The sequence below is a fragment of the Peromyscus leucopus genome, chromosome 1 (assembly GCF_004664715.2).
Source record: "Peromyscus leucopus breed LL Stock chromosome 1, UCI_PerLeu_2.1, whole genome shotgun sequence".
NCBI classification, from domain to species: domain Eukaryota; kingdom Metazoa; phylum Chordata; class Mammalia; order Rodentia; family Cricetidae; genus Peromyscus; species Peromyscus leucopus.
The window spans coordinates 114,258,162-114,283,291 of NC_051063.1; the positions used below are offsets into that span (position 1 = coordinate 114,258,162).

Here is a 25,130-nt window from a genome sequence, read left to right on the forward strand (position 1 = left end):
AGCAGTGTCAGAATTTAGAAGAATTTAATGTTGAAAATGATACAATTTCTTGAATAAGCTACTGACATATATAAGTTATATTACATAATTTTATCATTCCTGGAAAAATGCTTCCAGTGTGTTTTATCTTTAGAGAGTCAGGAGATTAATGAACCTCATAAAAATGACAAATTATTTCATAGGCACATTTGCAAAATAAACCATTAAAGAGTTTGGCTTTATAAAAAGTTAAGGCTAAATGTGAATAGACAAAATTATGTAAGAATACACTTATTCCCCAATGTCGTAGAGAAAACTTTCTAAAAAATGCCAACTATCAAGTAAGAATGGTACAATAAAATATAGTTCTGAATGATACATTCATAATCATATTAAATAAACAGATAAGAGTTTACTTATAGCTAGGCGGTATTGGTGCACGCCTTTAATCCCAGCACTCGGGAGGCAGAGGCAGGCAGATCTCTGTGAGTTTGAGGCCAGCATGGACTACAGAGTGAGTTCCAGGACAAGCTCCAAAGATGCACAGAGAAACCCTGTCTCAAAAAAAAAAAAAAAATATATATATATATATATATATTATTTATGAATTTTGTAAGAAATTCTCACAAATCTATTTTTTAAAATCTGGTAGAATAATAGAGAAGAAATCTAGCTGATTCTTCACAGTCATTATTATCATTATACAAATGGATAATAACATACACAGATTTTTAGTCTTGTTAATTGTTGAAGTGATACAAACTAAAATTTAAAAACTATTTACCTACTAGCTTGACAAAAATGCTAACAATAAGGTTTTTGACAAAGACGTGAAGCTATGTGGAATTGCAGCTGCCAGGAGCTTAAGTTGACATGAATGATTTAGAAGCATTTTAGCAATGCCTAAGTGAGAGGATGACATTTTCTAAAGCCAAGCAAGTCATCTCCTAGAAATATACCAAAGGGAAAAAATACAAGGAACTTTCCAGAAGAGAAGAGGACTTGGGGAGGAGAAACCTCATCCAAAGGTAAACAAGGCCGCCCTGATAAGAGAGGGGTGTCCTACTTTCAGGGCAATATCACCACCTACATAAGTCCTCAATAAAGGACTTTTGCATTCAGACATCAATAAAGAAAAGGGGGAAAAAAGAACAATCATGGCCATAGATCTAAGAACTCTGGGATACCATAAAGAGGCCAAACCCAATAACCCACAGGAGAGAAGAAGGAATTAAAATAAAAACCAAAGGAACAGAGAATCTACCCACTGAAATAAAAGAAGAAAACTTCCCAAATATAGAGAGGAGTGACACCCAAATACAAGAAGCATTTAGTCCCCAAAATCAATATAAAATAATACATTATAATCAAGATGTCAGACATAAAAGAAATAAAAAGAATGAAATGCTTCAAAGAGGACCATCAAGAAGGCTCAGCAGACCAGCATGTAAAGGCACTTACTGCACAGTTTGATGAGCTGTGATCAATCCTTGACTCACGTGGTTGAATGAGAAAACTAACTCCTGCAAACTGCCCTCTGGCACTGTGGCGTGCATACTGTAGCACACACAAATAAATTAATTAAAGTATCTATAAGGTAAAAAAAAAAAAACTACAAGGAAACACACCAACCCATCTACAAGGGCAAACACATCAAAAGAATATCAAATGTGTCACTCATGATGCTAAAATCCAGGAAAGTGAAGAATAGTATATTTTAAGCCTTGGAAATAAGTAACTGTCAACCACGAATGATATATCCTGCAAACTTGTCTTTAATTTGATGGTGAAATAAGGACAAACTAAAAAAAAAGACAAGAACAAACTAAGACATTCATGATCACCAAGCCAATTCTGCCCAAGTTAAAAGAAACAATCTCAACCATACAAGCACAGAAAAAAAAGTATTTGATGAGAGGAGTAGATCAAGAAAAAAACTGAGAACTAGTTTATCGTGTCAACACAGTAAACATGTAAACACCTAATACTAATGCAGAAGGAAGAAAACTATACACAGAAATCCAGCTAACCAGAAAGCAATCAACAAAATTATGAGAATTGATAACATATCACAGTAACAACCTTAAGCATAAATGACTTCTTGAAATCCATTTAAAAATGCAGAGTGCCTGAATTGAAAAGCAAGATCACATTACCACCTCACTAGTAAAAGACACACACAGACAAAAAAAAAAAAATCAAAGAATGGAGGTCAATCTACACGGAAAAAAAATTGAAGGAGAGACTAGAAGATGGAAAGATCCCCTACACTCATAGATTGGAGAGTCAATACTGAAAACCAGCTGTGTTACCAATAAGAATCATCAAAATTCCAATGGCAGCTTTCACAGAACTAGAAAAAAAGTCCTAAAGTTAATATGGAAGCACAAACAACCTCTATAGCCTTAACAATCATAAATAGGAAGAGCAATACCAGAAGCATCATATCATCTGGACTCTGTGCATACTGAAGAGCCACAGTAGCAAAGGCAGCATGGTGCTGGAACAGAAGCAAGAATTTAAAGCAATCAGGGCTGGAAAGATGGCTCAGCAGTTAAGAGCACTGGCTGCTGTTCCAGAGGACACAGGTTCAATTCCCAGCACACACACATGGCACCACACAATTGTCTGTAACTGCTATTCCAGGGGATCCAATGCCCTCACACAGACATACATGCAGGCAAAACACCAATGAGCATACAATAAAAAAGAAAGAAAGAAGAAAAAGAAAAACAAATTGCATAAAAAAAATAATAAAAGCTTTCAAAAAAGAAAAAAGAATTTAGAGCAATGAAATAGAACAGAGGATCCAGAAATAAACCCACACATCTACACCTATGTAATCTCTGATAATGACATCAAAGCTCTACACTGGGGTTGGGGGGAGCCAATTACAACAAAATGGTGTTGGGAAAACTGGACAAGCACATGTAAGAAAGAAAGCTAGATCCATACAGTTTCTTGTACAAAATAATCGATTCAAACTAGAGTAAGATCCTTATTGCAAGACCTAAAATTCTGAAAGTGCCAAAGGAAAATAGACAAGACACTTCACGATGGCAGCACAGGCGAGGACTTTCTGAAAAGGGTCCTAGGCTAGTGCACAGAATGCTTCCTTGACCACACAGTTAGGTTCTCAACTCTGCTTCAGCAAAGAATTAAGTGGAAATAGGAATCAAAATGCACTTGGGAGTAGTTAGTCATTATAGTTGACTAAAAACATGTTTGCTGAAGTTGGCTGTAAAGAGAATAAAGTTCTTAGTTTAGAACATGCATTGAGATACTTAAATTTGTACTTGACGGTCTTGTGGTAAGTATAGATTCCTTTAGATGTTGTGTTTATAAATAGCAAAAATAATAGGTCATGATTGGTTATACACAGAGAATATAACCATATCGTACCTATCACACCTTAACACTAAATAATAGCTACATTATTGCTGCAGTCAAAAGCAAACAAAGCTATCAGACAAGCACGGCATTGCCACTGACTGTATGTTATAATGCATGGCCTTCTCCTATTAGAGCAGGCATGTAATAGCCACTATTATCTTAAAGACATTATGTGGCATCAGTCTACTGGTGTTTTCCAGAGCTACTGTAACTGCCACCCACAGTCTCTCAGTCCTCAACCTCTTTTCATTTCAATATCTAATTATTTTCATTCACACAGTATCTCATATATTCTATTGACACTTGAAATCATTCCATTTTTCACTCTCTTTTCCATTTGCCCAGAATCACTTGTAATTCTAACCTGGTGCTTTTACTATGGCAACATGATGTAATTTACCCATATCTTTGATATCAAAGTCTGGGTTCCAGCATCTAAGTCACTAAAGAATATTACAAAGAAGCAAGCTAAGACTAGTTGATTCCTGTCAGGAAGCCATTAAACTTTTAAGACTGACTCCTTTTTAGACAGTGTATCAAGTGAAATGCCACTGTTGCAAAACACACAGCATATATGGGTCAGAGATATTTTCTCCACACAGGCAGAAAAGTCATAGAACTATGGCAGGAAACAAATTCTCACCAGCTCAAGCACAGGTTTTGCTTAAAAATAAGATCACTTTTGTTATTGTCCGTTCATTAGAACAATGTTGGAATTACTCTTGTTCTTACACAGCTACATACCACCACCACCGTGAACCTAGTGCCTAATGACTTACCGTCTCTACAGACCCTAGGTCCATTCCTTGGAATTTTATAGAAAATAACTAAATATACAAAGGTTAAAAATTGCTGTGGGTAATAATGGAAATTTCTGTTTTCTTTTACTACTAATGCAAGACCCAAAAAGCCCATGTTCATTGAGAAATGACAATGATTCCCTTGTGTATCTGTTTCCTCTTTTCCCATCTCTTCCTCATTTGTTCCTCTTTTTTCCATCCCAGAGGGAAAAAATCCATAAAAGAAATAGTAGCCTAAGAGTGAAGTAAGGGAAGAAAATTAATCTGCAACAACTATACTAGGCTAAGACAGTAAAAGCCATCCACCCATCAAGGCATGCCCTTTTGTCAAAACTCTAATATACCCACCATTATACATGTTTGAAATTTTTATCTCCCTTAAATTCCTCATACATCCTCAAATTAAATGTCTCAAATTGATTTCACTGATTTTAATAAGATACCCTACATCCGCTCATTTCTCTGCACAGCCATCATCTAGGAGATGTTACCACGTGTGATCTGTATGACTTGATTGCTTCATAATTAGTATGGCAGTACATTTCAATTGTTGGCTTGATTGGATTAAATTAACACATAGGGCACTAGTAAGGCATACTTTTGTATGTGTCTATGATGGAGCTTCCAGAAAGAATTAACTGGGAAAGTCGGGTCCACTCTAACTACGAGAGGCACCTCACATGGCTTCTTATTGGGTATTTGATCATAGCAATAAGAAAAATAATAAATGTAAGTCATCACCATGACTCTGTCTACTCACCCCACTATAGCTCATTTCACACATTCCAGTCATACTCACTAACCAGCTATGGAATCAGCCGCAGTGTTTGCCACACGATAAACAGATTAAATACAGTGGTGCATATGCACGATGGAGTTTTACTCAGCCATAAAAAGAATAAATTACTCTAAAAAATAGCTCCAACTGGAGACTGTCATATTAAGTGAAATAAGTCAGAATCAGAAAGACTAATATCAGCTGTTTCTCTCATTTGTGTATCCTAGATATTATATAGACTCAAGAAACCAATCCTCTTTTAAGACTAATTTTCCATAGATAGATAGATTGATAGATAGATAGATAGATAGATAGATGATAGATAGATAGATGATAGATAGATAGATAGATAGATAGATAGATAGATAGATAGATAGATAGGCAGACAGATGATAGATAGATAGATAGATAGATAGATAGATAGATAGATAGATAGATAGATATACACACCCTGATAATACAAGTAAGACAGAGTAATGGGAAGGAAAAAGGAATGGTAGAGGAGTGAACACATTCAAAGCACATGATATACTTGTGCACAAATGTCTTTATAAAACCTATCGCAATACACATTAAATGTATGCAAGTAAATGTTTTTATTAAAAACAAAGCAATCTTCACTTGTTTGATGTGTCTGTTTATTCTTCTTTGAATGATATAGATTATAAAGCTGAAAACACAGGAACAGAAATAATCATACTTCATTAAAATGAACTGTGAAGTCATTAATAGGTATAAGACTTTCCACTTTTAGAAACAGCCCATAAACAAAGCATCGTTTAGCGATGCTTACAAAATAAGATGCAAAAATGTTGTTATCAAATAAAGATAAAGGTGACAGAAGCTAAGTGATTGATGAGAAATCTTGAGAGGAGAAAAACTTCAAGGGACATATCTTCACCTTGCAGAAAAGGAAGTTAAGACGTGGTGGTATTTGAGCAATATGGTTATATGGTTTTATTAGTTTTTTATTAATGTATACAGTAATGGGTTTCAATATGGTATTTTCATACACACTTCGTTGTTATTGTTCATCTTCTCCCATTCCCTCCCCTGCCTTTCTTCTCCCTTCCTGTTCCTTCTACTGGTTCCTGGGTCTCTTTCCCCTCTGTACTCATGTCCCATTATATTCTCTTACTCTCTCTTTTTTTCCTTTTTCTTTTTCTCTTCTTCAAACCTCCTATAGAACTCTCTCTCCCTACCGTGGCACCATTTCTAGTTTCATGACTTATACACACACAACATAAATGTGTGTGTATATGTATATATATATATACATATATATGTATATATATATATATATATTCTACATATGAAGAGAAATATAGTATATGCCTTTCTGATCTAAGATAATTTGATTTTGACAATTTTTAGTTCCATCATTTTCCTGAAAATGTCATGATTTCATCCTTTTTATGACTAAATAAAATGTTGTTAGACACACATGTCACATTTTCTTTATCCATGTATATGTTGGTGGATAGCTATACTAGTTTAATTCATAGTTCTGGTGACTATCAGACCGATAAACTGGATGTACAAGTATCTCTGGAATAAGACTTAGAATCCTTTGGGTATATACTCTGGTGTGGGTGCTTGCTGTTTGAGAATGATCCATACTGATTTTCACAGAGACTGCACCAGTTTACACTCACACAAACAACTTTCTGTGCATCAAAGTTTAGAGGGGAAATTTGAATGTAGGAGGCAAGCACTCTATTACAGAGGTATCACCAGTCAAGAAGCTTTTCAAGTTGAGCTAAGTAGAGTGTCTTAGCCCTGTCTGCATTTTGAAGGTGAAGGCAGGAATTCAAGATCATCCTTAGCTAAAGAATAGATCTGAGGCTAGCTCAGCTATGTGAAATTATCTCAAAATAAGCAAAAGCAAAAGAAACTTAAGTAATATAACAATTAATTCTTGGGAGGCAGACAGCTGGAGGGATGTCTCAGTAGTCAGGAATACTTACTGTTCTCCCAAAGGTCCCAATTTCTGTTTCCAGCACCCACTCTGGGCAACTTATGACCACTTGCAACTCCAGTTCCAGAGGATTTGATGCCCTCTTGTGGCCTAAATGAGGCATCAGCACACAAACATACAAATACTACACACACACACACACACACACACACACACACACACACACACGTTTATGATTATTTTTAAGATGGGTGAAAAATAAAGACACAAATGATGTAAATTTTCATCCATTGAAAAAGAAAAGTGAAGGTCTAAAATGGAAAAACTGTGAAGTGATATTTTCATATTATTCAGAATCATGAAAATAATTACTGGTAACATTAAAACTAGAACAGGTTAAAAGCAATCCCTTTTTAATGTAGATTTGAGATAAAGATGAGTGGTAGAAGGTGAACACAGCTCAACAAGGTCTAGCATCATGGATCCCTGGCTGGTAAGGGAAATAATGTGATCTTTTTCCAAAGTGCAACTAGACTACTCAGACTACTAGGGTATTTAGTGTTTGTTTTCCTTTATAATTTTTAAGACAGATACCAGAGCTTGTGTATGGCTTCTGAAGGGACTGAAAATCAGATTAGCATTAAAACAGCATCTCAGACTGAATTGTGGAGAATGGATTTTAGAGAGAACTTGTCATGAACACTATTATTTCTACAGTTAAAGCAAACATGGCAGTGTGTGTGTGAAAACAGCATACCAACAGCAAAACATACTGTTTTTGTTCAGTTGTAGAGTGCACAAGATACCAAGTCAATTAAACTGAAACAGCATTGGAATAGTTTGCTGAAATATATTTGTTTCTTCTGTAAAGTAAATGTTCACACAAAGAAAAAGAGCCAGTATCTGTTATCTAAAGAGAAGTTGAAAATAAGTGACATTGTGCTACAGATGTCAGTTCTATGTATGTGTCCATATCCATCTAACTTTGAGTTTTTCATTCCTCAGTGATAATATTCTAATAAATTCTGATGGCTAAATCTAATTAATGTATTTTTTAATTTTTCAGGAAAAGCAATAATGATATTGATATTTAGGAATCTAAAGACACAAATTAAACTTCTGTAACCACTCAAAAAAAAAGTAGAGTTTCATTAGTTCGTGTACTCTTCACTCTGCACAGCCATCTACACACTTGCCAAAATACCATTCAACTACCAGCAATTACGTTTGGATCCTAATCAAAAATGAGAGTAATCTACAACTCTGAGTTTTAAAGTACTTAGATGCCAAGTGTTGAATTTTCCTACTTAAACTCTATTTTAAATTCCAAATAATATAGAAAAAAAATAAACAATGAAAATGGATCTACCATTCCAGGATTCTAAAAGAGCATATTATTCTTGGCTAAGGGTGGAAAAAATCAGCAAGTAAATCCATTAATTCTCTTCTCATGCCAGAAAAGGAAGGGAGGCAAAATCTTAAGCTTTCTTTCTTGATTAACTTTTCATTGACTTGTTTTCAATGTTCTCTAAGAGGCCCAATTATATTAAGATTTAGCAGAGGGAGTCAATGTGTTTGATTAGGAAATATAAATGGAAATAGAATTTAATCAGAAAAATTATTGGGATTTTACCCTACAGATTAAATAAATTCTTGGTGCTATTTTTAAACAAATTATATAACCTACTTTGCAATCAAGCAACGTTGATTCTATTTTTTATGATCTGTTATACATGGACTATATCTAGACTGTGGTGATGAGCTATGATCAAGGAAGGTAAATTTTCTCTCATCAAAAACCAGGAACCCTGTATTCTTATTGCCAACCTCCCTCTTCAACACACACAAATTCCTATATGAATGAGAGAGCAGAAAACAAAATAATTACATTATCAACAAAAATACAAAAAGCCACAATATTATTAGACAGGAACAATATCTTAGTGTTTTATTACTAGGAAGAAACACCAGACCAAGGGAACTCCTATAAAATGAAGCACTTAATTGGAGCTTGCTTACAATTTTGGGTTTTAGTCCATTATCACCATGGCAGGGAGCATGACAGCACACAAGAAGGCACGATGCTGGAGAAGTAGCTGAGAGTTCTACAAATGGGTCTACAGGGAGCAGTAAGAGAGAGACTCTGGGCATGGTATGGACTTTTGAAATCCCAAAGCTCACCCCCAATGGTACACTTCCACCAACAAGGTCATACCTCCTAATTCCTTTAAATAGTGCCACTCCTTGATAAAAGCATTCAAGTGTATGAGCCTATGGGGGCCATTCTTATTCAAACCACCACAGTCTACTCTCTGGCCCATATAGGCTTATAGCATATCAGAATGCAAAAATGCATTCAGTCCAATCTCAAAAATCACCATAGTCTATCATAGTCTCAGCACTATTTAAAAACCCAACTACAAAATCTCTTTAGAGAGTCATTACAATCTCTTAGCTGTAACTGTAACATCAAAATCAGACAGCAGATCACATACTTCCAACATACAATGGCAGAGAATATGCATTACCATCCCAAAAAGGAGGAAAGAGAGCATAGTGAGAAAATACTGGACCAAAGCAAGACTGAAAAACCAGCAGGACAAACTGCAATTTCTGCATTTCCATGTCTAATGTCAAAGTTCTTCAAGTATCCAACTAATTTCAGCATTGTTGACTGCAATATACTTCTCTTTCTTGGACTAGTTCCACATCCTGTGTGCAGCTTTCCCTAGCAGGTATCCCATGACTAGTATCTCCAACACCTTGGGGTCTCTAATGAAATCCAGGCTTCACCTTCACAGCTTCACGCAATGGCCTCTCTGGGCCTCCATGCAGGGACACCTCTGACACACACTTGGCCTCATCAGTTTTCCTTAGCCTTGGAGAGAGATTTCACAACCTCTTACATCCTTGACTCTAAAGCCAGAACCAAGTAGCAAAAGCTGTCAAGTTCTGCTACTTGCTGGGGCTGGAACTTAGCTGCCTCATTCAAATACATTTTCATCAGCTTTCTGTTTTTGATGGATTTCTTCACTGTTTAAGCTTTTCTTTAATTCTTTTTCACAAGTTGGAAGCTTAGCTGGGTGGGGTCTTGCCCTGAGATCACTAGTCCTTTTATTCTATTTAGTATCAGGCTTTTCTTTAAACTTTTTATCTCCTTGAGCACTGGATTTAGTTCCATTATACTTCCTGGTGCTCTTTTTCTCCTCAAACTGTGCATTTTGTATTTTCCTTTCCTTAGCTTGTTTATTTTCATTATAGATCTGCATAAGAATGATCATTAATAATGACTGACACAGTCAATACCAGGCTATCTTGAAACCTCCTCTGCCAACACTATGAATCCAAAACTCTTTAATTTAGTCTCAGGCAGATTTTTTGGACAAGGGCAGAAAGTAGCTACATTCTTCAACAAAATATGACAAGAAAGGTCTCTAAACCACTTACTAACATGCTTCTCCTCTGAAACCTCTTGATGCAGGCCTCACATTTTACATCACACTCAGCACCACTGTCTCTCATGTTCCTACTAATATGGTCCATTAGGTCCTGCTTAAAGCATCCAATGACTTTTCTAGTCCAGAGTCCCAAAGTCTTCCATATTCCCCAAAACAAAAGCATGGTCAGGCCTAACACAGCAATGCCCCACTCCTGGTACCAAATTTCTGTCTTAGTCCATGTTTTATTTCTATGAATAGACACCAAGGGAACTCTTATAAAAGAAAGCATTTAATTGGGACTTGCTTACAGTTTTAGAGTTTTAGTCCATTATCATCAAGGCAGGGAGAACAGTGGCACACAGGCAGACACAGTGCTAGAGATGTAGCTGAGAGTTGTACAAAGGAATCCACAGGCAATAGGAAGAGACTCTAGGTATGGTATGGACTTTTGAAATCCCAAAGCCCACCCCCAGTGATACACTTCCTCCAATAAGGCCATACCTCCTGATTCTTCTCAAATAGTGCTATTCCCTGATAACTAAGCATTCAAATATATGAGCCTATGGAAACCATTCTTATTCAAACCACCACAAATAGCAAACTTAGATGCTCTGTGGTCATCCCCCTTCAGGTACTCTCCAACATTTATGAGAGGGTTTACCTGTCCTTTGCCCTAAGTCTAGTGAGTATCTCTATTTCCCTAAATTGCCAGTGCTTTAACAACTGATCTTCAGCCCATCAATAACAACAAGCTTTATCATTCTGAGCACTTGCTGTGTGTTGTGGATTGGAGTATATGAACTGAGCACTAAGATAAACACTGCTGTTATCTTCCAATTGCAGACAAAGAAATCAAGTGTTAAAGATTAAGAAGTGATAGTTTTAGGTGTCCTGAAATGTATACAGTTAGTAAACTGCTGTTTGGTTCCAAAACTACTTTCTTCACTCATAACACACCAAGGATCTTGCCATCATAGGATGTCTAATCTTTTTCCCATATTATCTGCCCATTAGTGAATTTATATTCTATAATTCACTATTTTTTTAAACAAGATGATATCTTAAAATTAGAATGATCATGGCTTCCATTGAATAGTCTTCTTACTAAAGAGACCAGATCAAAACCAATAACTAAAGTGCAAGTCTGTTCAATTTTCTGGCTTTTTTAGTCCAAAAATCAAATAATAAATTATATTTTATCAACTCTAGTCATCTGAATACAGCAGTGCTTACCAAACATTTCCAATATTACCTTAAATCACTCACAATATAGATGTCTCAAGAGCTCTGAACTCTCAGTTCTACTTAGCCTTTAAAAATCCTTCAACTGAGGGTGCCTTAACTTACCTTCCCCTATAATCAGATTAATGACTACCCTAATTGTCATCATAGAACCTACATTCAGTAACTAATGGAAGCAGACACAGTGACCCACAGCCAAGAACTGGTGTGAACTCCTAGGCTTCAGTTAAAGAGAGGGTGGATGTATTATCGGAGCAAGTGATGTCAAGATCATGATGGGGAAAACCACAGAGACCATTGACTCAAGCTGGTGGAAGCTCACGAACTCTGGCCTGTCAGCTGGGGAACATGCATGAGACCAAACTAGGCCCACTGAATGTGAGTGACAGTTATGTGTCTAGATCTGTTTAGGGAGACCCTGGCAGTGGAACCAGGACTTATCCTGGGTGCATGAAATGGCGTTTTGGAACACATTCCCTAGGGTAGGATACCTTGCTCAACCTTGACACCAAGGGGAGGGTCTTGGTCCTGCCTCAACTTAGTATACCAGACTTGGTGAATCCCCAAGGGAGGCCTTAACCTCTCTGAGGAGTGGAGGGGGGGTGGGATGGGGAGAGGTGGGGAGGGTGGGAGAAGGGGAGGAAAGAGGAACTGGGATTGGTATGTAAAATAAATTTTTTAAATAAATAAAAAAGAATATATATATGCAGATACATAATTCATGTAATAACTATTAGTGGAAAAAAGAGGCCATGAATTTGAAAGAGAGCAGTGAGGAATATATAGGAAAGTTTGGGGGGGAGGAAAGAGAAGAAGGAAATGTAATTAAATTATAATCTCAAAAATAAAAATCATTAAAAGAGTTAAAATAAAAATAAAGACAAAGAGTAACATAAAAACAAAACTAGCTAGTACAGTCTGTAAGCTTTTACTTCCTTGAAGATGCTTGCTAAGTCTTAAGTAGCTCAGAATCGGAGAAGCCAACTCAAATCAAATAGAAAAATAAAAGCAGAGATTGTTTGCTGAGTCTTGCTAAGCCTGGATGCTAAGAATTTCCACAGACAATAGCTAAAACATTAAACAGGTATCTTCATTTTCGTATGGTACTCAGGGTACAAACTTAAGAGTTTAGCTACATGAAAGCAGAGTAACCTTGATCATATTGGTGCTAGAAAAGGATGAGATTATGTTATAAACTTGACCGTAGCTCTGCATTAGAGAAATATGTTACTGGATTTAGATGTAAGGCCTAACTCTGGCTATAGTACATAATAAAAGGGTGATTGTCTTCTTAAAAAAAAATATTAAAAAAATAATAATCCTCCAACCAAAGAATGTGCAAAGATGGCACAGATACAACAAAAATAGATCTTATGTGTCCCCTAAAATAATGTAGCCAGAAAGCTAACTGACTCAGCTTCTTTGCTAGAGTCCAAGACACTAGCCCAAGATGAACCCTCCAGGCAGAAAAGGTAGAGACTCTTATGGAAAAGTAAGACACACTGAAATGAGCCATGAAACCAGAAAAGAGTAATCAGAGAAAAATTACCCTAACCTTTAAATTAAACAACTCTTGCTGTGGATATCGTTCTATATAAATAAAACACTGATGGCCAGTGACCAGACAGGAAGTATAGGCAGGACAAGAAGAGAGGAGAATTGGGGAAACAGGAAGAAGGGGGAGAGACACTGCAGCCACCGTGAGGACAAGCAGCATGTAAAGACGCCGGTAAGCCACCAGCCACGTGGCAAGGTATAGATTTATAGAAATGGGTTAATTTAAGATATAAGAACAGTTAGCAAGAAGCCTGCCACGGTCATACAGTTTATAAGTATTATAAGCATCTGAGTGATTATTTTATACGTGGATTGTGGGACTGCGGGGTTTGGTGGAACCTGGAGAGAAGCCCTCCAGCAACAAACTCTGTTATTGAATGGCGCATGGGGGGGGCGATTTAAGATGTGGAAAGAGTTGAGTGTGGTGCCTTATGCCTGAAATCCTAGCAACTGGGAGGATGAGGCATGAATATCACAAGTCAAGGCCAGCCTGAACAACACAATAAAACATAGTGTCAAAAAAAAATATGAGTAAGAGTAACCATTTATCAGTCATTACTACAAAAGTGCTATGGAAAGAAGAAAGCCTCATGCCTGGAGATGAAAGCCCCTTCCACCTCGGCTTAGTGGAGTCTTCAAAATAGGAAAACTGAACTATGCTGAAAAGCAGAGGTATCTATGAGAAAGATTAGAGGTTTGGCTTCAGACTACTGCAGTAAAGCAAGTGTCACGATAAAGTGAACTACCCCTTTTTTATTTACTAATGTATGTAAAATGTATATTTATTCTGTACTGCAGTCTGTTAAGTGCTCAGTAGCATTACGTCTGCCTCAACCCTACACATAGAACTACATGAAGAAAGAAATACTGAGAATGGGATAAGTAATCTTCTCCAGGGACCAGCACACCAAAATTAGTTATCCAATACCAAAGGGTTGGCCCTGAAAACATACACAAGTAACAGTATTCAGACCTAGTAGGTTACATATATGAATACAAATACACACACACACACACACACACACACACACACACACACACACATATGTATGTATGCAACAACAAAAAAAGGCCATGAATTTGAAAGAGAACAAGGAGGTATGGGAGAGTTTGAAGGGAGGAAAGGGAAGGGGGAAATGATGTAATTATAACCTCAAAAAAAAAGGAAAAAAATTAAGAAACTAAATGGTCGCCAGGTGGTGGTGGTGCATGCTTTTAATCCCAGCACTCGGGAGGCAGAGCCAGGAGGATCTCTGTGAGTTTGAGGCCAGCCTGGGCTACCAAGTGAGTTCCAGGAAAAGGCATAAAGCTACACAGAGGAACCCTATCTCAAAAAACCAAAAAGAAAAGAAACTAAATGGTTGGATTAAAAGTATATTATTTCTAAAAGAATGTGAAGCATCCTGTGAGCAGTTAGAAACACTGCTAATAGATTTCTTCAGTTGAAGAACCAAGGGCTTTCAGCTTGTAAAAATGCAGAATCTTCAAAATAGAGCAACTTGCATTCAAATGAAGCACAATGCTATGAGATATGCCTACAAAGGGATTCTAGACATCCAAAAAGGAAAGGGCACCCTGGATGCTAAACCATGTACACCAAGGTAAGGGAAATATCAATGAGCTCTTGAGGAAATACAAGGTTGACAGCCTATGAAAGACAAACAGAACTGGACTCAATCAAGCTGGAGAGAGAGACTGAGAATGTGATCACAGAGGCCCAGAGTTTTGCACTTTATTTCAGAAAAGCAGGAGAAGCACTCAGAGATTTTTAGTGAATAACCTAGTGCATGGTTATTTAAAAATGAGATTCTGACAAGGTTCAGTAGGCACAAAGAATCTTCAAAATAAATACCGTCTTTAAAAGGGTGGAAAGAAAAGGGAGATGATGTTAAATATTTAAATAAATTAATATTTGGACTGGAATGAACATAAAGTAACTGTAATCATATTCACTGTATACAAAATGTTAGAATCTAAGTAAGACTAATGTGTTTGCAAATCCACTAAGCTGCTCATCTCCCATAGCAATTTAGAGAGAGATATTAATTTAGGCTTTACACAGACTACCTCAAATCTATGTGAAAGAATAATGCCTCACTGGACAAGCTTACACATTTTAAAACTCTAAAATTGTTTTAACATTGAAATTACAAAATACTTTCCAAATATGTATTCAGTGTCATGAATAGAAAGATTGTTTCTAAACTACTTCCTATTTGTATCATACTGTAATAATTTATCACCATTATATCAGTGCTTTGGGGAGGCAGTGCTATGGAGGTAAATCTAAGGACTCATTCTGTGTGAGCATTCTATTACTCAGCTACATCCCTTGCCTTTTTTGTTGTTGTTGGTTGTTTTTTTGTTTTGTTTTGTTTTGTTTTTTGTTTTGAGACAGGGTCTCACTAAGTTGCCCAGTCTGAACTACAGCTCATGATCCCTTTGCATCAGACTCTCAAGTGTGAGAATTACAGGCATGAATTATCAGGCCTGACCTACCTCAATACTTTTATACAAAAATTTTTCTTTCCCCTCGTTCTTGCATTAGTTATCATCTGCTTTCTTGATCAGAGCCACTCTGACTCAAGTGAAATAGACTCTCAAAGCAAATTTGATAGGCATTTCTTTAATAGTTAATGACCTGAACACCTTTTCTTGCTATTGATATCCAGTTTTATTCTACTATGATTTAATAAGACATAAATTATTCCACTTTTGCAGTTAGTGTTTATGTATATGATGATTAAGATGGCTGGATGTTCTCAGAAAAGAAAAAAAAAAAGACTAGGAACCTAACACAAATTATGAAGGTCTGAGTAAGTTATTTAATGTATAGAAAGGATGAGACTTAGAGATGATGTATATGGTAATTAAAGTTTGACCTTAAAATAATGAAGGTTAAGATTAACAATTACAAGGACTGGCTAAAATATATGTATAATCAAAGTTTATTTAGAAATGTCTGGTTTTTAAAATATTATACAGTTGTTAAAAGTCCCCCACTGGTGTTAACTGATGTTCTGGGTGTTCAGTAGCTATACTTGGTGGCCTCACTAATATGGTCAGGGAGATTCAGAGTGATAATATTTTCCCCTGGACTTATAAGGTCAATAAGGTCCCAGAGGACTGTGGGTCATCTTTTGAAATGTTCTATAACTGTGAGAAGTCATGTTCTCTTGGTCAGGGAAGCTATGAAGACCATAATACTCAATGAATTCTAACCAGCATCCAGTCTACAAGGAGTAGGGTCAACATAGAGGAAGGAATTCCTCAATACTTCCAAAGGAAGCCATAGTCAAGTCAAGCAAGACTTTTGACTTATTCCCACTTAGCTGGAAAACTCATAAAAGAACATGACTAAGAGAATTGGTAACTATCCAAGGGATTTCACTCTTGAGATGTTAAACTTAAGTCTACATGAAATATAATTTAGACAACTATATCTCACTGATATTTTCATCTTGATACAAAGATGTTGCCAAGATATAAGACTTTACACATTGGCTCATTGCAGCTACTGCCCACAGCCAAGGGAGATAGATCCAATATTGTTTTAACCGAAAAATTAAATGATGGCTAAATATATCTTCTTTCCTTATCTACAAGCCATGACTTGTAGTTGATTCAACAGGTATCAAAGGGCATGAAAGTGGATTGGTCTCTTAGGACCAATCTTGGAGGTTAAAGAAAAACAACGATTCCAACAGATGGAGACTCTTAGGAATCCATCAAGAGATTCTAACGGACTTTGATTTAGGCATTTTAAAATCCTTTCCATACACCAGTCAAGGATTCCCCCCCCCCCTCCATCTGACAGTTGGGCTCTTTTACGCAGGCCCTCTAGACATGTATGCCCAAAATGCCACACTCAACAACCCAAACTCAGGCAGAAGAAGCCATATTGGTCATTGCCCCAATCCCATAATGGCAGTTAGTGCTGCGTCTTCAGAGGACGGAGGGATAAGAACAGGGGGTAGAAACTGGTGAGGCATTTAGGGTATGAATAAATAAGTAAACAAACAAACAAACCAAAGAAAAGTAACCAGTTTTTTTCTTGATTAAAAGACAGAAATGTCCTTGACACTCTTCACAGTTTCATCCTTACCAAGGGCCAAAGATGCCAAATATATTTGGGTAGCTTTGATCTCTGATCTGGCTCCTAAAGAACTCTAGGGTTGCCTCTTTGGGAATGTTACAGTTACAGAATGTTAAAGCAACAACGAAGTCCTGTTAAGAGAAAACTCCTCCTGACCAAGAGAATAGACTCTCTGGCCTGGGTTCAAACCTAACCCTTCAATGGGGTCAAGCCAAACTCCAGGCCAAAGTACCAACCCTAGGAAGATGGGCTCACCTTAAACTGTGCTAATGAAAGAGACAGAATGATTAATTCTGTGTAAGCCTACCTCAGCTTATTGAGTAAAGTATCACTAGACATTAAACCCTCCCTATTGCAGTTTCTTACTCCAAGACAGGTCAGAAAAAGAGAGCCGACATCTTAGTGAGTTTGAAGAAAAGAATGTTTAAAAACAAGAGAAGAGATTTGTAAGAAATATCAAATATGGGTCTTTTCTATCAAATACTATAAAATTTGTGTTTAGGACAAGGAATTTACATTGTTTATGTCCCCCACCTTGTAAGTCTCTTATGCAAGTCTTTTATAGCCCCCCCCCAACCCAGTTTATACAAAGTCCTTTGCTGTATTACAGGAATCTGATGGCCTGGAACAGTGACCCCTGCTCCCCCTCCCCCTTTGTTTCCTGTGGGTTAGTTCTTTTCATATAAGCCTGTTGAATTAGGATTGTGGACCCCAGTTTGAATCTGAAGTCTAGTCTAAATCAATAGAGTTCAGACTTGCTCCCTCCAGGGCCATGAGAAAGTCCTGATTAGCCTGTAGAGTCTCCTTGAAGGGCTGTGAGAAAGTCCTGATTAGCCCACGGGAAGGAACATACCATCTAGCTAGACACAGGCTGCTGATGCCAGCCGAGCCAGAGGTACATTGAGATAGAAAATAAAACTGCCTGCTCCTTAACTCAAGGACAAGATAGATAGTGGTTGAATGCCTGTGCTATGCCTTGTTCTACTTCTGTCTTTCAAGATTGTATATAAGCTGGCTGTGAAATAAACTCGGGCACTGTTCGGCATTGGCTGGCCGTCCTCTCAACTCCATTCTGTCTTCTTCGTTGTCTCTACAATCCACACACCTCTACCCAGATACCCAGTTGACTCATCGGCAGGCTCCAACACCTGAGTTAGAATAAAAACCAAATGTGCTTCTTGTCTTCATGTGTTCACTTTTTCAAGCACAACCTCTTGGTCAAGAGTGAAGGAAGAAAAAAGAAAAGAAAATCAGATACATCTCTGGGTCTTCAGTTCTATTTAATTAGAAAGGTTCATATACCATATGATTTTCTTTTCTCTTATGTATGTGAATGTTCTGCCCACATGTACATATGCTCACCACATGTATGCCTGATGGCAGCAGACATCAGCAGAAGGCATCAGATCCCCTGGAACTATAGTTATAGATGGTTGTGAGCCACTGTGTGTACGGTTGGGAATCCAACCTGGGTCCTTTGCAATAGCAGTAAGTGCACTTAACTGCTGAACCATCTCACTGACACCTCACATAAATTTTTTTTATCAAATGTATTAAGTTTTTCTCTGTTAACCTGCCCTTTGTTATAGCTGTGTATCAGCTGTGACCTTACAGTGAGTGAGGAAAAGCATCATTGCCTGCCCATTACCTATATATGTATGTAAAGCTATATATGTATGGCTTTAAATTATAATGCATTTTTCATTTATAACTTTATTATTTCTCTCATTTCTAACCCCATACAACTTTAAACTGAAAAAAAGAAGAAACAATTTAGTCTACTCTCAGTTTAAAGGTAAAATTTTTGTCTAGGAAAACTAATGTATCCAGTGCTTTACAGCTAATGTTCATGATGATTTATAAGGGTTTTATTTTCAATAAATATTTTTAAATATTTATTAAATGTTTTTTATTTAATACTTTTTAAATTTTTTGTTCATTTTGATCATATTTTTCTTTTCTTTCTTTTTTTTTTTAAATTTTTCTAGACAGGGTTTCTCTGTGTAACAGCTCTAGCTAGCTTGGACTTTGCTTTGTAAGCCAGGCTGGCCTGGAACTCACAGAGATTCATCTACCTCTGCCTCCTGAGCGCTGGGATTAAAAGGCATGTATGCACCACCACCCGGCTTTGATCATCTATTTTCATATCCTCAAATTCCTTCCAGATCTCTCTCTTAAAAAGCAAACACACACGTACACACACGCACACACACACACATGCATGCACGCACGCATGCACGCACACGTGCATGTACACAAAGAGTTCTATTTTATTGGCCAACTACTCCTGAGCACAAGGCCTGCCTTGGAGTGTGCTTGATATACTCAGTGCTCCTCCATTGAAAAAAACTGGTTTTCCCTGTCGCAGAACCTATCAACAGTAGAAAGCTCTATGGTCAGGCACTTCCCCTTCTCTGTCTTGGGATTTTTGTCTGGCTTGAACCTGTGCAGGTCTAGTGTGTTCTGTCCCAGTCTCTGTGAGTTCACAGGTGCATCAGCCCTGGTGTGTCTATTGAATGCTGTTTTCTCGAAGTCATCTACCACGTCTGGCTCTTATAATCATTCTGATTCCTCTTCTACGTAGATTCCTGAGCCTTGAAGGGAAAGATATAATAAAGACATCCCATTTATGGCTGAGTGCTCTACAGTCTCTCTCTGAGTCTCTGTCTCTCTCTGTTTCTGTCTTTCTATCCACATTGTCCAGTTGTGGATCTCTGTGTTAATTGCCGTCTACTATAAGAAGGGTAGAGGGCACGAGTGCTCACAGATAAACCCTGGAGAAACCAGGAATCTTAATCATAAAGGGTTGTCTCGTCAATGAGGAAATATATCCCTGTTTTCCACCCAGAAGGCTGGGAGGATGCTATTAATAACCTGGTGACCTTTCCTATCTGTAGGGCCAGACCTCACCCCAATCCCCCAGAATGCTTATCCCAGATTCTCTCTCTCCCTAGACCTTTATCTTTCCCTTTGTTTCAGTTGAACCCATCCTTAGGGGAGAGGTCACTTGTACCTTATAGCCTGCTGATCTCCACGCTCAGTCAGACACCATACCAGATCCTAGGTCCTTAAGCTTTAGGACCCAATGCATGGTAGAGGTCACATTTACTTTGCAAAAGAGTTTTGCTGTAGTCATGCCTTAAGCTTTATTGAGCACATGGGATTCAGATCATTGTTATCAGGAAACTTTTCTCCAAAATTGTACTGTACTTAAATATGTCTAAAAATAAACTGGCCTGGTGTCAGACTCCAGAAGTCTGAACTAGCCCAGCTAAGTTGTATTGAACTGTATTTCTTTCTTGCCTCTCACAGTTCATTTTCCCACCAGCAGTATGGCTTACAGAGGCCTCCATAATGAAGCTTTTCTGATGAGGGTTGAGTGATGTTCAGCTCTATGGGGATAGCAATATGTCATTAGGAGTCATTTTATTACTATCTTCATTTAGAAGAATAATAGGAGGAGGCTGTTCCCCTAGGGCTCATAAAATGCCATTACTATAATGAGTACTAGTAAGCTATGTAAAAGTTGGGTGACTTAGAAGTTGGTCCCAAGCCCTCTGAGGTGGTGTCTCCGTTACAATTTTTTGGAATGACTTAAAGGAGAAATGGTTTGTTTTGTGGCAGGAAGCTATGACAGCAGGTGATTGAGGCAGCTGGCCACACTACATCCAGTCAGAAAGCAGAGGAATGGATACTGATGCTTGCCTCACATTCTCCTTTTTATTAGGAGCCGGTCTCCAGCACATAGAATAGTGCCCTCCATGGCTAAGGTGGGTCTTCTCAACCCAATTAACCTAATCTAGAAAATCCTTCACAGACATGCCCAGAGATTTGTCTCCTAGGTTACTAAAGGTCCTATTAAGCTGACAATCAAAATTAACTATCACAGATGATTTGCAAAACTATTATTATCTGATTTTTGCAATAGAACAATTAGTACAGTACACACAAAAAATAGATGGATTTTTCAATCATAGAAAATTACTTTGAAGGATTAAAATTTGATCCACCACCTCCTAATCATAACAAAAGTAATCATTTCAGCCCAATTCTGCATTACAAATTCAGTGGCTCTCTGCTCCTATCCCTCCCTTTCTTTTGTAATTATTCCCTGTTTCCTAATACTAGGCTTCTTGTTGAATTGCTAATAGAATACAGGAAATGCCTGAGGAATTTAATTCAGATGTAAATGGAATTATTTGGGTTGTTTCTGTCTCTGCTTTTAAAAAATTATAATATGACACAGTGTGCTAATGCTGAAAGCCCCACAGATTTCTCAGCTTGACACTTGATTAATTTAGAGGGCTGGTGGTGGGAGGGGGCGCTGGATCTGTGACTGCAGAACCCACCCACACTCCTATGCCCACAGAGAAAGAGAAATGAAGTCTTTTCAAGACAGCAGCCTGTTTTTGTCCTGCTGATACTTTTTCTTCAGCTCCTTTTTCTTTTCTTTCCTCCTTATTTTACATAACCTCAACAGGATTATAGTTACAATTCTAAATTTATTTCTGGGTTCAACCTAAGTAGGAATTACACCCAAGGAAGCAGGGTACCACCCTATTGTTAAGCCATCTCACGGAAATACATTATGATGAAGGAAACACCCACGGGCCTGCACAAAGTGGCATGTACTGACTGCATTAAAAACAAATGGATGATACCTGTGTGCTTCCTTAGTCTGAAATCTGCAAGTTCCTTTGAAGATAAAATAGGACAAAATGAAAAAATTAATGGCAGTTTATGGAGAAAGCAAATTGTTGTAGATTGTACCTTAAACGTTTCCCTCAAAAGCTCATGTCTTGTTAAATGATAGGTGTCAGTTGATTGAGATACTGGAAGGTGGTAGTAACTTGAAGAGACAGGGCCTAGTTGAAAGGCATGCTCCTGAGGGGCATAATAGAACTGTACTGGCCACACCCACAGGCCCTTTCAGTCAACCTTCCTGGCCAAAAGGAAATGAACAGCTTTGTTCTACTATGTGCTTTTTATCATGATTTCTGCTTCATCATAGACCCAAAGTGACAGGACAAAGCAACCATGGGCTGCAACTATGCAAATGTGGCTAAAAGGTAGCTTTCTTCCTTAAGAATTTGCTGTCTCAGGTATTTTGCCATAGCAACAGAAAATTAACACATAACTGTATTGTGAGCCTCTAACTTTTAACATAATCATTCATATCCTCAAAATCTACTTTGTTTTCTTTGTAGGTTTGCATATCTTATGACATGGATAGTGGAGAGATTGTTGGCCTGTCCATTAGCTCTTTCAGAGGTAGATATTCTCAAAAGTCTCTTTTAAAATTTCAGATCCTGTGACTCTATAATTCCTCATTCTCTGTTTCTGTGTGCTAGCACAATCATTTGACATGACATTTCATAGCCAAAAATGTCACAGTAAATAATTCCAACACCAAATGGATGTTTAGAAAAGCAAAAGTCAGTCCTAGCCCAAGGACATTTGAAAAGAAATAGAAATAGTCAAATATCAACCAGATATGTACATAAGAGAGAGATGATCATATCTTCATATTCATGAATTTAAATATTTAGAAAAATTTACATCAAAATATTACTATTAGAGGTATTATGGCTAGGCATAACAATAAGTAATCATTCCCTTCTTTAAACCTTCCTATATGTCTGGATCCCACAATAGAAATATAAATTTTATATTAATATTTACTTCAGGTTATATTAACATTCAAACCCAGAAATTCAAGGAGAATAGACTCAGACCAGTAAGGCCTCTCTGGCTTTGCTTATCCCTCAGTACATTTCTACATCACATGTGATCATCTTTGGAAAAATTAATATAACAATTTCATGAACTATCGTGACACTTGGGAAGTTCTGTCTGTCCAGCTTGGGATGAAGGAGGTGATACTTCTCTAGTTTAGGGTCCTTTCCAACTCTGCCTATGACTACTCACTAATCTTAGCATCCTAAAAAAAAATCATTTTGAAAGTCACTGTAATTGAACAATATTACTTTTTTGTGGGGAGAGGGCTGCACCTATATTTGGAAACCACTGCGGAGCTTTATTATTATTATTATTATTATTATTATTATTATTATTATTATTATTTCCTTTTATATACCAACCCCTGTTTCCTCTCCCTCCTTTTCTCCTGCTCCCCCCCTCCCGCTCCCATCCCACCCCCATCCCCTCCTCATAGAGGGAAAGGCCTCTCTTGGGTAGTCAACACAGGCTGTCACACCATACAACATTACCTTTTAAGCAAGATTAGATGGTGGTTTCTTCATCATTTATAACTTCATTTTGACATGAGCAAACCACCTGAAAAGCATGTCTTAAAAGTATTCATTACAAAGCCAAATTGTTATTTTGCATAGAGTCTTCTCGGTATTTTCAAGCTATTTTAATTTTCCACAGCCATCACAAAAGCCCACGACGGTAAAGCATTTCTTTGGATTAATAGGAGTATGTTGTTTTTATATAACCAATTTTCTTATTAAGATATAAATTTCTCCAAAAGCCTATGGGAACCTACAGCACAGATGCAGCAGCAGATGTGACACATTGGACAGCTGATCTGATGTCACAACTCAGGAAATACTATAAACTCATCATGTGCTCCAAGTAATTGGAATGACAGCAAGACAACAGGAAAACACCTTCCAGCCACACACTACAGCCGATAGAGCCAGAGCACGGATTCCTAACTTTAGTACAAGCCTCACTATAATCTTCGTTTGCTCCGCTAGTTATCTCAAAGAAGAGATGAGGAAAAAGGATTCCATTGGATAATAAATGAATGTGCTGCTTGTCTCCTGGGAGGCTAATTTGATACATTGGAAACAAAACTTTAAAATATTTAAGATGAACAAATATCATGTAAAATCCTTTTTAAGCAGAGAAATTGTCTCCACATAGAAAACCCACATCATCAAAAGAGCAAGATATCTCAAATTTTAAAGCACAAATATATATTTACTATGTTTTTCTGTACAGATATAAAAACATCATTTGTATTTTACACTCCTTTAATTTTCATTGTTTTAATTAATTTTTTTTAACCTTTCAGCCACATGGTGATGGCATACACCTTTAATTACAGCATTCAGGAGGCAAAGGCAGGTGGATGTCTTTAGTTCAAGCCCAGCCTTGTCTGCAGAGCGAGTTCCAGGACAGCCAGGGCTACACAGAGAAATTGTGTCTTGAAAAACAAAAATAAAATTAATTTTTGAAAATTTCACACATGAGCACCTTATTTACATCATTACTTCTTTTTTAATTAAGAAATTTTTTATTCATTTTACATACCAAATCACAGATCCCCTCTTCCCTCCTCCTGCCCCTTCAACCTCCCCCCACAACCTAACCCCATTCCCTCCTACAAGAAGGTAAGGCATCCCATTGGGAGTCAGCAGAGCCTGGTACATTCAGTAGAGGCAAGTCCAAGCTCCTCCCCCTGCCTCAAGGCTGTGCAAGGTGTCCCACCATAGTTAATGGGCTCCAAAAAGCCAGCTTATACACCAGGGATGGATCCTGATCCTACTGCCAAGTGGCCCCTTAAGTAGATCAAGCTACACAACTGTCTCACTTATGCAGAGGGCCTAGTCTAGTCCCATGGAGGCTCCATGGGTGTTGGTCTAAAATTCATAAATTCCCACTAGTTTGGTTTGGTTGTCTCTGTAGGTTTCCCCATCATGATTTTGATGCCCCTAACCAGACTACAACCCACAGCTCCAGAGAAGCTAGCTAACAAGAAGGGCCTTAAGAGGGACCCCTGGATCACTCTGGGAAGGGGAAACAGAGGTCTCCATGAGTAAACTGAAGATGGAGGGGAGAGGTGAGAATAGAGGGTAGGGAGTGGGGGATGAGAACATAAGGGAATGGGGTGGTTGAGCTGGAAATGTGGTGGTAATCTAATTGTACTGAAATATTATTTTGATTGTATGTTAAT

The 25,130-nt window shown here is 37.6% G+C and overlaps 1 protein-coding gene across 1 annotated transcript in view; it reads right to left on the reverse strand.

The window, feature by feature from the left end:
• Dlg2 (discs large MAGUK scaffold protein 2) overlaps window positions 1-25,130 on the reverse strand; it is a 1,876,145-nt gene that overhangs the window by 1,800,197 nt on the left and 50,818 nt on the right. The window lies entirely within an intron of this gene.